This window comes from Pelmatolapia mariae, linkage group LG1, assembly GCF_036321145.2.
Source record: "Pelmatolapia mariae isolate MD_Pm_ZW linkage group LG1, Pm_UMD_F_2, whole genome shotgun sequence".
NCBI classification, from domain to species: Eukaryota; Metazoa; Chordata; class Actinopteri; order Cichliformes; family Cichlidae; genus Pelmatolapia; species Pelmatolapia mariae.
In genome coordinates, this window is record NC_086227.1 from 59,328 (window position 1) to 75,060 (window position 15,733).

The 15,733-nt window shown below is 42.6% G+C and overlaps 1 pseudogene; it reads right to left on the minus strand.

Moving 5' to 3' along the window:
- Positions 1 to 6,957: 6,957 nt before the first annotated feature.
- On the minus strand, positions 6,958 to 14,086 carry LOC134624187 (neuroligin-2-like; annotated as a pseudogene).
- Between the last annotated feature and the right edge of the window lie 1,647 nt (positions 14,087 to 15,733).

Sequence of the window (15,733 nt, forward strand, 5' to 3'; positions counted from 1 at the left end):
CTCTGTGTTTGTTTCACCATTTTCCCACCACAGGAATCGCAAGTAATTTCTGTCTTCTCTGTTTACATGAAATCTGTGAAACATCTTCTCCACATCACAGATGATTGCAATTGGGTGTTGGCGAAATCGGCAGAGTACTCCAGTCAAACTGTTAATGAGATCGGGTCCAGTCAAGAAGTGATCATTCAGAGCTGTGCCACTGTACTTTGCAGAGCAGTCAAACACAACCCTGATTTTTTCCAGTTTTCTCGGGTGATAGACGCCTTGATGTGGAATATACCACATATTTCCTTCTCTGGGATCATCTTCAGCTCTTTCAGCATCACCTTCCTTGAAGACATTGTCCATGAACCTTACATAATCGTCCTTAAATTTGGGATTTTTCTCAAACTTCCCTTTCAGGTGCTTAAGTCGTACCAGAGCCAGACGCTTATTTTCTGGCAGCTGAGGGCGTGCCTTAAAGCGAAGTGGCATCTCTAGGTGCCCATCAGCATTCTGGTGTATTTTCTCATTTAGCAGTTGCATGAACTGTATGTCATCTTGTGATATGCTCTTTTCTCCAGGAGCTGTGTCTTTGAAGTCTGACTCAAGTACTCTGATGATGGTGGCTGGTGTCAAGGGTGGAAGTTCCTTAACAGATAAGCGATGGCACAGGCCTGTCACTTCTGCTGATGTTGCCATTTTTTGTGAACTGCCAACAATGCTCCAGCCCAGGTCTGTCTTGATTGCATATGGCTCTTCGTCACCTCCCGCGATTACTTGCCGTGGTGCCAGTGCTCTAGGACAGTCGTAGCCATCTTTTAGTGGGAATGGATGTTTGTATCTGTGTGTGCCTGTATGTCTGTGTCTATATGTCAGGTTGGGTATCAGACGCAACCTCTCTAGGGACATCTCAGGCCCTCCAAGGTATGGAGGCCTATCTCCCCCCACCACTTCCCCTGCCAGTGGCAGACGCCCTCAGACATGGGTGCGTTGGTGGTTCTTTGTGTCCGGGGATGGGCGTCCAGGTACACACCGGCTCACTCCTTGGTGGCTGCTTGTCGGGGCCTGGAGCCTGGGGCTCGCTCAGGCCACTTCGAGGGTGGGGTGCCCTCAGCTCTTTCTGGGATAGTGGCGCGGCTGCCCCTTTGTTGGTCTTCCTTGGTCTCTTGTGTTCTGAGGACCTCTGGATGTCTGGAGTCTTGATCTCCTCCATACCTGCTTCATGCCCTGGAGGACGGGGCTGTGGCTCCCCACACCCTCTAGCAGATCATTACATGAAGGAACCTTTTAAATACAAGCGTGCTCATGCTCACAGGTGTACACACGGGTGATCACACACACAAACTACACCCTTTTTGGCTCCTACCTCAAAGCACACTGTGCGCTGTCGATCTTGCGTGCTGCACAATAATGTTTAATATTTAGTATTTACTGTTATATTCCCATATATCATTGTGATGTTGTTTATTATGTTGCTCTTTTTTTTCTTCTGCTTGTTTTCTCTTTTTTGTCTCTCAACAGGTGATCCAGGTGATTGATATATGTATTTTTTGTCTGCTTATTTTGTTGGTTTTAGTTTTTTGCACTTTATCCCCATCCCTCTTCCCCGCTGTTTTTTTCCCCTCTTTCTTTCTCCCTTTTCTTTTCCCCAGTGAAGTCTGTCCCGTATTTAACAAGTGAAAATAAAATAAAATAAACAATAAAAGGTGAATCAAATAGACCATTACGGCAAGGCTGGGATGGTCCATTTGGTAAAGTAAATCCCTTGGGCCTCTTTCTTCGCCTTTAGACAATAATTCTGATGGCAAAAGAGCCAAACGGGACAGGCCAAAAAAAACAAAATACAAACAAACAAAAAAAAACCTCATGGTTGTTATACTACATTACACATGGAGGCATTTTGCAGATGGGGCAATGTGCCACTCAATAGCTTCTTAGAAAATAATCTATGAAAGTGTTTCTATTTTGCAAAATCAAGCAGGGCAATAGGAATTAAAGCTATCACACTAACCGCAAAAGATTGCGTTTGTCCCCCGGTATAGTTTTACTGTATGGTTTAGTAGCAAATTAGATAAAAATAAAAAGCATCTCATTTCTTCCTTCTTTCATATTTTATAATAATGATTGGTTTAATGGATTTGCAGTAAATTTCATGTGCTCTGCACAAAGGGAAGATTATTTTTTTTAAAAAGTATCAGTGTCCAAAAATGTACAGACCCAGCTGTTCCATAGCGTTGAGTCACCTCCCAAAAGGAGGAGAGCTTGTTTATTTCACAGGGTCAGTGCTCTTTTACCTCGAGTGCACTTGTGAGGACACTTCTCCACACTTTAAATGTGCTCTGATGATGGGAACTTGTGGTAACATTTAGTCTTAACTGACATAACATATTGCATCTATAAATGTGATTAAAATGTTTACCCATGACTAACTTTTTTCATTCAGAACAAACAGCATATTTCAGGTTAGGGCTGCACAACTATTTTGTCCAATATTAAAATGACAGTTGTCACAATTATTCACAGATTGTAGTGGCAAAATGTGTTTTGATTGCACTGTCGTGTCAGAATACTGCTTTCACCTTTACATTGTGCTACACTCATGTTAAATAATCTTCATAAATTAATGTTTACAAACAAAAAATATAAAGTTTTCCACTCTGTTATTTGTACCTGCACAATAGATGTGAATGAAACTCAAACCTATATGAGCTCCTTCTCTGTTTCCCTGCAACATTTTGTGTAGATCTAATTCTTTGCCACATAAATAAACTTCTGATGTGTTTACAGTAAATGTATTTGATGTTAGCTTATTTTGTTACTTTTAGTGGGCCTATGACATTCAGTACCCAGTTATTATTATACCACTTAAAATGTTAAGTGTAAATCATCCCCAGCCCACAATAGTAGCTGAATTTACTACCATTTCAGATCTTTTTACTTTCAATAAGAAACCACCGATGTGTAAAACAGGCTGACAACAGAATGATGTAAAACACACTGCTGTAACTGTGCAGCTCTCAGGTTTTATCTATTGTTTCTCTGTGCGGCCAGCAGGGGGAGGTATTCTGCTTAATATTATTATTATTTTAAATATTAATGAAAACAGTTTTCATGAAATTTGCAAATCTGTTATCTGCTTTTATGACATTTTTCACTGTGGATTACAACAACATCAAGATTAGAAAATGAAATACATTTATAGTAGGTGATCATTAATCAGTGTTCTTGGCACTAATAGAGGGCCCCAAAAATCAAAATTTCCTTAGGGCCCCATGGAGGGCCAACCCTTTTCACACTTCAAGGTTTGTGCCCAAAATACAATCATCCATCCTTCCATCTATTTATTTTCTTCCGCTTCTATAATTCAGGGTCACGGGGAAGCTGGATCCCAGTTGTTTTTCACACAGAGGGCCAAGCAGTGGAGGGAGCTGCCGACCTCCCAGCAATACATGTAAAAGCTGTATTTTATACTAACTCTGGTCAACTTTATCTATCATAAAAATTTGTTTGATGATCTGAAACATAAGTGTGGCAAATATGCAAATAGCTAAGACATCAGGATGGGGTAAATCCTTTCTCTGTGCACTTCTGTTAGGCGACTGAATGAAGAGACAAAGTCAGCAGTCTGGCTATGAATGTCTTTAATGTTTCCCAGATCAGAATCACAGCATACAGTGTATAATAACTTCTAAAGTAAACAGAAATATCATCACCTCATTTATTTATATAATTTTACTTTACTTTTTTTTAATAATCATCTTTTTTTTATTCCATTATTTAACATTTTTCTTCATCTCAAGTCTCGAGTTTCTGAGTTCAACAAAGAAAGTAGAAACAAGACAACAGGTGCAGATTTGCAATGGACACCAAGCTGAGGGTTTCTCTGTGGGTGTCACTGTCTCTGTGCACGTTTGACACTGTGGACGTGACACGGGATCATCCAATCATGAAGTTTTGCCTTGCTGACAGTTTTTGAGTGTTGAAGTAAAATAAATCCAGCAGTTAAACCACAGAAAGGACAAAGTGTGGCTCTAACAGCTGTTGAACACACACAGACTTTGATGTTCTCCACACGTCACACATCGCTCTGCACTTTTCGAGCATCCAACTGTTTTTCTGCTACATAACATCACTGCACGAGAAAAACAACGGACAGACAGACAGCACAGTGTGACACGAGCAGGTCAGACCACCTGTGTGATCTCATGAGTCTGTGAGGATATGAGGCATCTTATGGTATCAAAGCCTGGAGTCTGTCAAACATGGCTACATGTAAACACTGCTACATGTTAGGTGAGCTAACATTTAACTGACTGCACTTTTTTTCAGTCTCAGTTTAGGTCATTTATGTCCTTACTGCGAATCACTGAAAGGCAAAGCTGGCTTTTATCGCTCTGATGTTACGCACATCATGCAGCACAGATTCATCTCTGATCACAAGACTCATATTTCAAAATAAAAGCGAGCTAAGGCTTGAAAAGAGGACGACGATTTTATAATAATAGCAGAGAAAAGAGCAACGAAACGATTTAAAACTTGATGAAAATGTTTTTCTCACTAGCAAATCCTAATAAACAGCATGACTGGCCCTCTGCTGTGAGGGGGCTGCAGTGGAGATGACTTCAGCGACCTTCCTGCTACAGGATGGTCACATGATAACGATCAACGTTATGACAAAAATACAATAAATGTAGAAAAAACAAAGACAAAACTGATCGGTGGTAAGGATGAACTCATTTGAAACCTCAAGCTAACGGCCATTTTTTTCTTCTCATTACAAACTGCACCTGTTGTCCTTTGTCATCACAAAATAAGCATATCATTCATTCACTCCAAAAAAACAAAAAACAAAACATAAAATAAACAAGAAACTTAATATTTACAAATATTTTTTTCTTACACTTAAAAATGTACAGTTCTGATCTTCTTCCAGATGTTTCGTCTCCATCCCGACTCCCAGGTTGGTATTTTCTTCTCTGTCCAGTGACCTCAGAGTGAGCGCTGAATGTGCCACAATGGCGCCCTCTAGTGTTAGCTTATAAAACAGACAAGGAGAAAGAACAGAGCCGAATGAAAGGACTCGTTTGTGTTCTCTCCTCTGCTGTAGCTGTGTGGTGCTGAGGTTAACTACACAACCCGTCGCCGCCTCCTTATACACAGGAATGAGTACAAAAGGGTTCGTATGGACGCGTCAGTTGGCCGTCCTTCTGCTCGACACTGTTAGCTGAAAGATGATGGGATCATCCTCTGTCCTGTATTTAAGGCTGAGAGTCTTTGTCCAGTCTCTTTTCCACAGCTACTGTCCACAGCACTGATCCACCTGCAGCACAGCCCCAGTCAGTTGTTTTATGATTTACATTGTGCACGTTTCCCTTCCAGTGAGCTTACAAAACCTCTGACAGGAGACGTCAGGCATGTGTTTCCCCCACCTCCCCTTTTAGGCAGTAATAAAATAAAAAAACAAACAATCAAACAGGCCAAAGCTAGAGCACAAGCAAAGACAGCACCGGTGACTAAGTTCTCCCATACTGGACGTACGCTACCATGTGGGCTCAAACAGCAGCACATCAGCTCAGTTTACATACTGTTGACATCTTCATCAGAGGATCAGCAGGGAGCGCTGCTGAGCTGCAGTCGTCTCCACCAGAGTGACGGAGCAGGAATCACAAACAGCACAAACCCACCGTGTTGTTTCTACCCTGTTCAGGAGATCTGAGCCCCCATCCCTTTTTTTGATGTTGCAGCTCTGCACTGCAGGCCCTGAACGCCTCCCGGTTACCTTCAGTGTGCTTAGAGTTTAATTTACAACCGACGAGCTCACAGATCATCTGCAGGCAGGTGAATGAACCCTTAATGTGAGGATAGTAGCAGAGCTGAACTGAGGTCAGAAATAGTGAGGAACGGTGTCGACACAGTGAAGTCAGGTGTTTGGGAGATTTCCTGATTATCAGTTTGGGGGTGGAGGGGGTGTTGGTGTTAAATAACAAAGGTGGTGGAGGATGGAGAGAGGAGGAGGGAGGGAGCGGTGATGATATGGAGGAAGGTGTTTGGTTAAGCAGCAGGAAGGAGCTCATGCTGGAGTCTGAGTTTTTACTGTTGGCCTTTTTCTGCTTTTTTGTTTATTGTTGTCTGACGCAGGCCCGCCTACGCTTGAGTGATGCAGATGTGATATCACACTCACACAGTGACAGCCACTCTTACACACACACACACACACACACACACACACACACACACGTCAGTCAGAATACACATGTGCTAGAAATAAGGGGTCAGACAGGAGCAGCATCAGTCTCTGCTCTGTTTTGTTAAGAACGTAGAAAAATAATTTTGTACAATCAAGCTAGATCGACGGACGCTTTACCTCACGTACCCTAAAAAGAAAAAGTAGTGACAGTGAGATGAAGGGCTGCACATGACACCATGACTGAGTTCACAGCTGTTGCTTTGATTCTAACATTTAAGTCTTTTGGCATCGACTCCGTTTTAATAAATGAGTGCTGGGAGGCGTCGTTTGACTTCAGGAGCTCCTGCGATGCTCTTACTCTGTGGGAGAAAACCAAAAACCAAAAGTAGCAAACATGGAGCGATATGACTCGTTTAGATTTTGGGAAACGTGCATCGACAGGTACAGTGTCCTTTTCCCCGCGTCTTTAAAAATAATTCATGCATAGATCCCCCACTGAGAAAACCCTTTTATATACTTTCTCCTTTGTACACATTTTATATAGAACTATATATAATATCATTTCTCTATATCTATATTTTCAGAAAAATTCTTTCCACACAATAAAAAACAACAATGAAACAAATGCTTCAAACAAAACAACAAAAAAAGAGAAGATGAAAGAAAGAAAATCACGACTGAGGGCCAGTTTGGCACTTTGTCATGAGAACATGACAGAACTCTGTTAGTTGACGGTAAATAGCGATACTCTATTTTTCTTTCGATTTTCTTCTCCCTCGATGAGAATTGAAACACAGCAGTACTTACCTGGCACCTAAAAATGCTGGTAGAATGAAAGATATCAGTGTTTTCATAGTTATATGTTTAGTGTACGCCTCCCCCCTCCAAACTGCTCAGCAGATCGGGAATTTTTAGAGAAGAGCAGGAGGGAGGCGTGTCACATGAGAGGAAGAGAGCAGTAATAAAACACGGATGTAGAAGAGAGAAGCATAATGTGCACATAACACACAGGAGATGGAAAAAGAGATGACGCCAACGTAAAAAAGAGAAAACAGCGAGGAGCGAGAGAGCATTCGTCCCTTTGACAAATGTTGGAGGTCTTGAGCCTGGAAACAGCAGACCGTCTTTGAAAACAGTATCTTTGAAAGATCTGAGTCACCCACCCCACCCCCACCCCAAACTGCTCATCTGCTGCTGTACACTTCAGTTGCACCTCCACATGCCACCAGTGGAGGGAGCTGCCAAGTTTTACAGCACATGACGCAGCAGGTGTAGTTGCTTTTGGAGAAAGAAGAGAATAAGAGGACAGAACGAAGGCCCACGTCTAGAGGCCTCCCTTCCAGAGCGGTAGCAGAGCCAGTGTTCCTGGTCCCTAGGTGGCGCTGTGTCGGGCCTGTCCCTACTATACCCTGGTGGTGGAGTGGGGGTGGGGCAGGGTGTTGTTGTGGCCGGTGGAGGGGAATGTGTTGAAGGCGTGAAGAGGCTGCATGCTGGTGATGGTGCTGGGGATCATGGTGATGGTGTTTGACGTCATCAGCGGCACGTCGTCGGGGGCGCGGCGCAGCGCCAGGTGTAGTCGGGAGGGCAGGCGGGCCGCAGGATGTCGTGGGGCCGCAGGGGCTCCATGTCGTGGTGAGCGTCGTGCTCCGAGTGCTTCATCTGCAGGGACATGATCTCCTCCTCCTGGCTGTGAGCCAGGTCGTTGGCGGGGCCGCCCCGCTGAGGGGACAGCCGGTGCCGGCGCATCTCGTGCCGCTTGTCACGCTTGTAGTAAAGGGCGGCGAAGGCCAGGACGTTGAGGAAGAGGAGCGACGGGAAGGTAGGGTAAGGATGACGAGAGGTTCGAGGAACGTTGTTTCTGGGCCTCATGGTGCCGGGGTCACGGCCTGCAGGGGAGCGCGTAGTGGTGGGAAAGAGCACGTCGTGCAGGCTGTGAAGATGAGGGACTAATTCCAGCCAAAAGGCCACTTTGTTAGCTCTGTAGTTGTCTCTGACACGAGGTTTCAAACCGATGTGAAGGTACTGCTTGTCCTTCGAGTTGAACTTGGTCCATATGACCTCCTCGAAGCGGCTGGGCTTGGTATGAATGAACTTGGTGTCCTGAGGGACGGGCAGGTTGGGGTCCCTGGTGGAGCATAAAGGTTAAACGTTTCAGTTCAAAGTTATATTCAGTCTCCATTATAAGTAACATGTGGCATCAATACACTGAATACAGACAGGGGGCCCATTCTCTGTGCAACCTTTAAACTATCTAAGACCAACCGGCTGCTCTGGGATCTGGATGCTTTTGGTGAACCAGTATGTTCAATTCTTCAAAGCCACATGGGAATTAAACTAGCAACCCAGATTCAAGTATTCAAGAGGACTAGAGGCTATAAGCATTTTAATTACAGATTCACACTAAAACAAAAAAGATGACATTAAGCTAAATCAGCCGGCAAATTCAGCCCATAATAAGCAGCTGCTATTATTGCACCACTATCATACTTTACTGCAACAGTTCTATGGTAGCATCGCCTGTTAGAGTGTTAAAGCAAAGCACATGACAACAGTAGAAACACTTTAGTGTAGGATTTCTACCACAATAAACAATTCAATAAATCAAAGAATTTAATTTTTTAATTAATTTAATTTAATGTAATTCATTTTGTAATTGTTTACAGCTCATCGCAAGAAACATTTCATTCTTAATATAGGCGCTAATATTTCAGTTTTTTCTTTGTACCTCTCTAGCAGTGATCAGTCAGGGGACCTGAAGGGATCACGATCACCACACCACAATTTCTCTGTTCTTGAAAGGCTCTTCATGTTACATCTGTGTTGATCATTTTTGACATAGCTGGAGCGCACGACCCTAAATCAACCCACAGTCCTGCTGATATAGGCTCAGTGTGCAGTGGGAAACTTCCCATGATGCACTGACTTCATCATCCAACTGTGTTTATATGTCGCTGCTACATTTCATTAACTTTTGTTTCTTTCTCCTGTAATTTGATTGTTCTCGCTCTCTCTTTAGCTCAGATTACAGATTGAATGATGTTTAGTTTCTTTCAACTTCTTCAAAAAATGTAAAATCTGAGATTATGTTTAATTTGGTTAAAGTGTTACAGAGACTGAGCCCTGAGCCATTTAAGTCCTGTTACGTGTTAACAGACTTAGATAAATTTACCTGAACTGTAACAAAACGGAAACACTTTGGAAACACATTAAAGTCTACAGCTAAATCAACACCTTTGCTTGATAAGTGTCACGGCCCGTGGTTTGGCATCCTGGGAGCCGTGGGAGGCTGTGGTGGCCACACCCTCGGGCTGGGCCACCTCCAAACCACCTGCGTCTCATCTACGGCAATCACCGGAGGACTACTTTAGCCAGCTCTGACGGCTTCTCCTCGCCAGTCCGTAAGTCTCCTTCCAGTGTTACCAGCATTCGGCGTGGAAGCCTGTGGCCTGCCTGTCCTCCTGCCTGACCGCCTCCCTCCCTAAGGATTCCCCTCCCGGGCATCTCTCCCCTCCAAGCTCCACGGTCCTGCTCTACCTGTAAGCCTCGGCAACTTATGGAGTCTAGCTTTCCATTTTTTTTTGGCAACCTGCGTGCTGTTAACTGTGTCTCCCCTTTCTGTTGCAGTCTCCCCACAGTCCCGATTACAGTGCTCCTGGGCTCCACGCTCCTCGTTCCCCCCCGTGGCATGAGCCTTAGTTTTTCGTTTCCTAGCTTTGTGAAAAGATTCCTCAGTTAAATAAAACTTGTACATAGTTCTGAGCTGCGGTGTTCTGAGTCTGCTTTGGGGTCCTGCTACCTGAACACTCCGTGTTTTGTGACAATAAGCCTGTAGTTCTGTCAGAGAACATACAGTAACAGGTACAGTTTACACTACTATGACATGAGGCCTACCCAGTCTTTGCGAAGTTAGTCCAGTAAGTCATGACCACAGCGCTCAGCATCACATCGTTCTTGGAGAAGTTGCACGGGAACAGGTCCGTGGCACCGATCATCGGTACGTCGAACACGTAAGGTATCTCGTCCCCGTGCGCGGCGTCGGCCCACTCGGGCCGCGTCTCGGTCTGGCAGTGGTGGTAGAACATGTAAAAGTAAACTGGGGACTGAAACTCGGCATGGAGTTTGGCAGTGGCCACAGCTGGTGCCACCCACTGGTGGTCCGTAAACAGGGCCAACAGAGTCTTCCGCCGCATGTCGCCGTTGTCCCTGTGCGCCCAGTCTGTGTACATGAACTTAATGGTCTCCCTCAGGATCAACGTTCCCTCTAATTTTTCATGTGTCTGAGCAAACACACAAACTCCCTAAGCGGTCCCTTGGACCACTGTGAGCGACATCAGACGTGTGCACTGTGGTCACGCCAGCATCTAATCCATCCAAGTTACATAGTTTATTAAAATAATCAAATTACAGCATTTACATTTATGTTAGACTACTTTTAAACTGCTTTAGCCCACTTACAATGAAAATGTAAAAAAAAAAATCTAGCCATTGGCCTGTGTAGTATGTTAACACTATTGGAAGTAAAAATAACTTGAACTCCAATTTCGAAAACACAACTTTCTTTTTTTTTTTTTATAAAGCTCTGACTTGTATTATGAGTCTGTGGTCTGGGAGAGAGTCCTGTAACTCTCTGTCTGCAAAATATAGTATATAATTACCAATGCTGGGCAATTTAATTATATAGTTACTCCTCAAAAAAGTAACTCAGTTTGGCAAACAACAAAGTTTTTTGTAGCTATTTTTTTTAAATGCAGTCAATGCGGGTTTTTTTAAATAAACATTTCAAACTATTTACAGAACAATCAGCTGTTCTGCATCAAATTTGATGCCACACAAATTATTTGTGCCACTCCAAAAAATAATTTCTGTCCACTATGAGATAAAGGAGAACAACAGCCTGATACCTGCAGGCCTGCAGGAGATGTATCACTCCTGTAACACCTGTAACATTCAGCAGTTGCCTCATTGTTCTGACACACACAACAAAACTATTGGCTACACTACACACTAACTACACAAGATTTGCGCTAAACGTCTCAAATCTCTCACATCTCAAAACACCACCGTCACTCCTAAAAGTTCCCCCCGTTTCTTAACAATTAGATGCCACGTTGCCATATCATTTTTTGATTGGTCGACATGGTACATTTTTCGACCAATAGGAAAGAGAGAGGGGGGTGGGGGTTTGTTTTTGCTCACAGGCGGAGAGTGCTTTCGAGCCTTTTTTTTTTTTTTAAATAAAACGCCATTTTTACTGTTTCTTCCCGCAGTAAATATAAACAACGGTAGTATTCAGGAAGAAAACCAAACATTGCATATTTTTATCACAACTCTGGTTTTATGTGGCCTATCAACACAATTTAAAAACTGGTATAAAGTCCACACTTTTTCCGTCATTTGTTCCGTCTGTCCTGCTCACATCTCCAATGGTTGTACACGTTGTCATTAACGTGACTTCACTCCACATCAGCCACGCCGCTTTGCTTGCTAAAACTACGGTGTCGGCACATAAGGACGCTGTCATAGCCTGTCAACGACGTTGATTGGCTGCGTATATACGAATGTGAATCGCATTATTGGCTGGAATATGGGATACGGTGGCATCGTTCTAATCCTATACGGGAGCAGCCAGTCACTTACTGACTAACACTGCAAAACAGAATTGTTAAAGTATTAATTTTAATTTCAATTCAGGTTAGATTTTTTTTGTGCGCAACGCAGATTTTCTGTGCGCAGAGACCGTGCCAGCAGTGCGCAGCTTAGAGGGAACATTGCTCAGGATGTCTTTGCCTGGTGAAGAAGCACAGGAGGGGAAGAAAGATAAAAGTGAAAAACTGCTAAGAATAAAGTAACAGCAGTGCGAGAATTTTTTTAAGAGATCGGTCTGATCGAAAGATATGAAACCAAAGCACACGTTGGTGAGATGAACCAAGAGCCAGGAAGCGAGTGACAAATCTAGAGAGGATAAAAAGTCTTTCAGATAACAGAACGAGTGACAGGCAGTAGAGAGGAAGCATGACTGCATTATCCAAACATGTCTGTACTGTGACTGTGGTCCGGCTGTGAGGGGTTCGCAGGCCGACCTGTCAGAAACAACGACGCTGAGATTGGGAGCCGACTACCTGGGGGATGATAGCATTACTGCCCACAGAGCCTCAAAGGATAAGGCGCAGACACGCCGTGATGTGGATGAGCTTGTCTTGTTTGATGCACTTCACTGGGCTCACATTTTACTGATTCCATTCTTTACTCGCATGTTTTAAACACTTAAAGACAGGTTTTCATATTCTTTTGAAAATTCATGTGAACTCAAGCTATCAGAACTGTAATGTATGCTTTGATAATTGCCCACATTTGTCATTTTGAGGATTATCCGTTTGTTTTAATGAATACAGCAAAAAGAAAAAACTAACAAATCAACAAACGCGGCTCCTAAAAAGACAAAACCTGATGATGCTGCAAAACGCACTTAAGTGAGAGGAGGCTGTAAAATGGAATAACTGAAAAGTGGCAGTGTACAGAGGTGGCGTCCTCACCCTCTGGGTATTCGTAGAGGTTGTCAACAAAGTTGGAGATGGTGTAGTCGAAGGCCGCAGCTGAGATGCCGTCGTTGTCCTCACTGTCGTCCACAAACTTCAGCCCCTCTCCCTGGTTCACTCCTATCAGGATGTCATAGTTTAGGAACTCCCCCTGGTGGAGAAAATAAGGAAGAACATGCTGAGTGCTGGAACAGAGCCTGTGTACATCACAAGTCTACAACAGGAAGTGCAGCTGAAAACCAGCTTTGTGAATTGGCAGCATTTCATTTCCCAGTAAACAAAATAAAGATTAGCTGTTGGCATGAAATTTCTACTATAAACTGTAAATACTGCAATATATGCAGGGTTCATACACCTTTTTCAGGGTCAAATTCAAGCACTTTTTAAGCACATTCAAGGTCCATTTTCAAGCTTTTCCAGCACATTACCAAAAAAAGAAAGCATGTTTCACTTTGCATCACCTCAGTAAGACCATGTAAACATTTAAACAAATCATCTCAGGTCGACTTAAATGTCTTTTGTTCCCCTTTTGTTAAAATAGAAAAATGCACCACACAAAAATAGTGAAAAAGGAAACGGTTGCCTTACATGCATATAGTGTACAAACTCAAAAAACACATTCCTCTTAAAAATTAAGACGTGCAAATGTGAACAAATCAACTTGTTAGAGATATTCATCTCCACTGTAAATAAACAACAACCCAGAAAACAGGAAAACTGCACCAAACACCACAAACACCAACAAATTAATGTCTTCTCATCAGATATTGATGCTTCTTTACTGTGTGACACAAAAAAAATAGGAGACAGATGTTTGTTTGTTTGTTTGTTCTTTTTAATTAGTTAAACACCCACGCCCAGAAAAATGGGGGCATTTCATTTTCGAGCAGGAAGCTCCCCCTTTTTGTTAAACCCTTTAGATGATGAGAGTTTTTTAATTAAATACATATTCATTAATAAATATTCCCTTTTATAAAAAGTAGGATAATTAAAAAAAAACTTTTATTATAGCTCTATTGTGTAGAAAAAAAAACTTGTCTTGTTTTCTGTTGTCTGTTATATAATATTAGGGATGTTTGTGACAATTAATTTCTTAATCGGCTGGACTAACCGATAGTCCACAACTAGGAAACACTGAAATTTTAAGTTAAGTTTGAAAACAGTTTAAAAAAAAATACCCCATTCCAAAATGTCTTGTGACAATCTGATTGGCTTAGGGAGTGATGATGTCATAGGGAGATCTTAAGAATCTTAAGTCCTTTGATATTTTTCCTTAAATAGGGGTGAGACACAGCAAGTTTTAGTTCGTTTCAGCAGCATCTGTGTTTGCAGCCTACAAAACGTTCACCACAGAAACATTTGGAAAGCTCTTAAAGGTCATCGTATAGAAACTCCAACATGTTTCCAAGAAACAAACAAGCAATTCAAAAAGATTACGCCGCCTCTCCTTCCTGGCGTGGCCGGCCGATTTCCCCAAATGGCGTCTCATCCTTCCAAAGGGCATTAGAGGAGAGTAGGAAGGAAAACTACCTTCTCCAGAAAAAAATGCAACAAATTGAAGAAGAGAAACTTCAACTGGAGGACAAGTGTAGACAAATGGAAGCCCAAAATAAAGAGCTGGAAGACAGACAACAGCGCCAGCCGGACATAAAAATTATTAATGAGGGCTGGGGAATAAAGTTTGCTCAGGCCCGAGAGCAGATTGTGCACCTCATTAAAGAAAATAAGCAAAAGAGCGTGGAACTAAAAGAAATGACCAACCAGCTCCAAGACAAGAAAACCATGACTGATAAGATAGAATGGGACCTCCAATACATGGACCAAATGAATCAGCTGCTCCAAAGACAGCTCCATGAAGCTGTGGAAGAAAAGAAAGAAATCCTCCAACAGAAGGAAGAGCATGACAAAAAACAAAGAGACATGCAGCACGAACTGAAGAGCATGCAGGTAAAATACCGAATGCTGAAAGAAAGCCTGGATGAAACGCTGCGCCAAAATAAAGACCTTCTTCAACAGAAAGAGCAACAACAAGAAAGACTGAAAGAAGGAAAACGTATTGTCCAGGACTTTGAGTCTAAAAATCTAAAACTTCAAGAGTTTTGTAATCAGCTGGAGGACAAAGCAGCTAAAGTGGAAGAAGAAAAGGAGAAACTGGAGAAACGCTGCTCACAGATGCAGAAAAGGATCGAGCAAAATGCGAGAAACAACTCCGAGCTCGTTAAGGGGATTTTGGTGGAATTCAATAACTTGAAGCGTGAAAACACTCAAATGCAGGCACAAAAACAACAACAAGACAAAATACACGAAGACCTGCAGCTCACGCTCCAAGAAATCCACAAAAGAAACGAGCAGTTAGAAGAAAAGCACAAAGAAGTCGAACAGAGAAATGCAGACATGCACAAGGACAAGCTGATACAAGAGGCAACATCCAAACAACTCAAAGACAAGCTTGAAGAACAACAAGCAACATTAGAAGAGGTGGAACAAAGATGCCAGAAACTTGAAAAGCAAAACACAGAAACAATCGATGAGCTGAGAAATCTCATCCTGGAAAAAAAAGCGCTTGTGGAAAAGTGCATGAAAAAAAAGACAAAATGGTTCCACTTGTTCCGGAGGAGAGACGCTACTGCTTCCTCACCTGATGTAGCCTCGTCTTGCTCCACCTCTGTTCAGCCCCCCAACCAGTCCCGGCAGTTGACTGTCCCCTCCTGAGCCTGGTTCTGCCGGAGGTTTCTGCCCGTTTAAAGGCAGTTTTTCCTCTCCACTGTCGCCAAGGGCTTGCTCAGAGGGGATTGTTGGGGTTTTCTCTCCTCCGCCTTTTTTCTTCATTTACTTGTTTAACTTTTTTCCTCATTATTACTTCATTTTACCTTTTTTCTTCATTTACTTGTTTAACTTTTTTCATTATTACTTCATTTTACCTTGTTTCATTATTTACTTGCTTGTTTAACTTTTCTTTCAACTTATCTAAATAATAAACCAATTAAATTTATCCTTTGAGTATTTTTCGTCTCATCTTTACAGAATT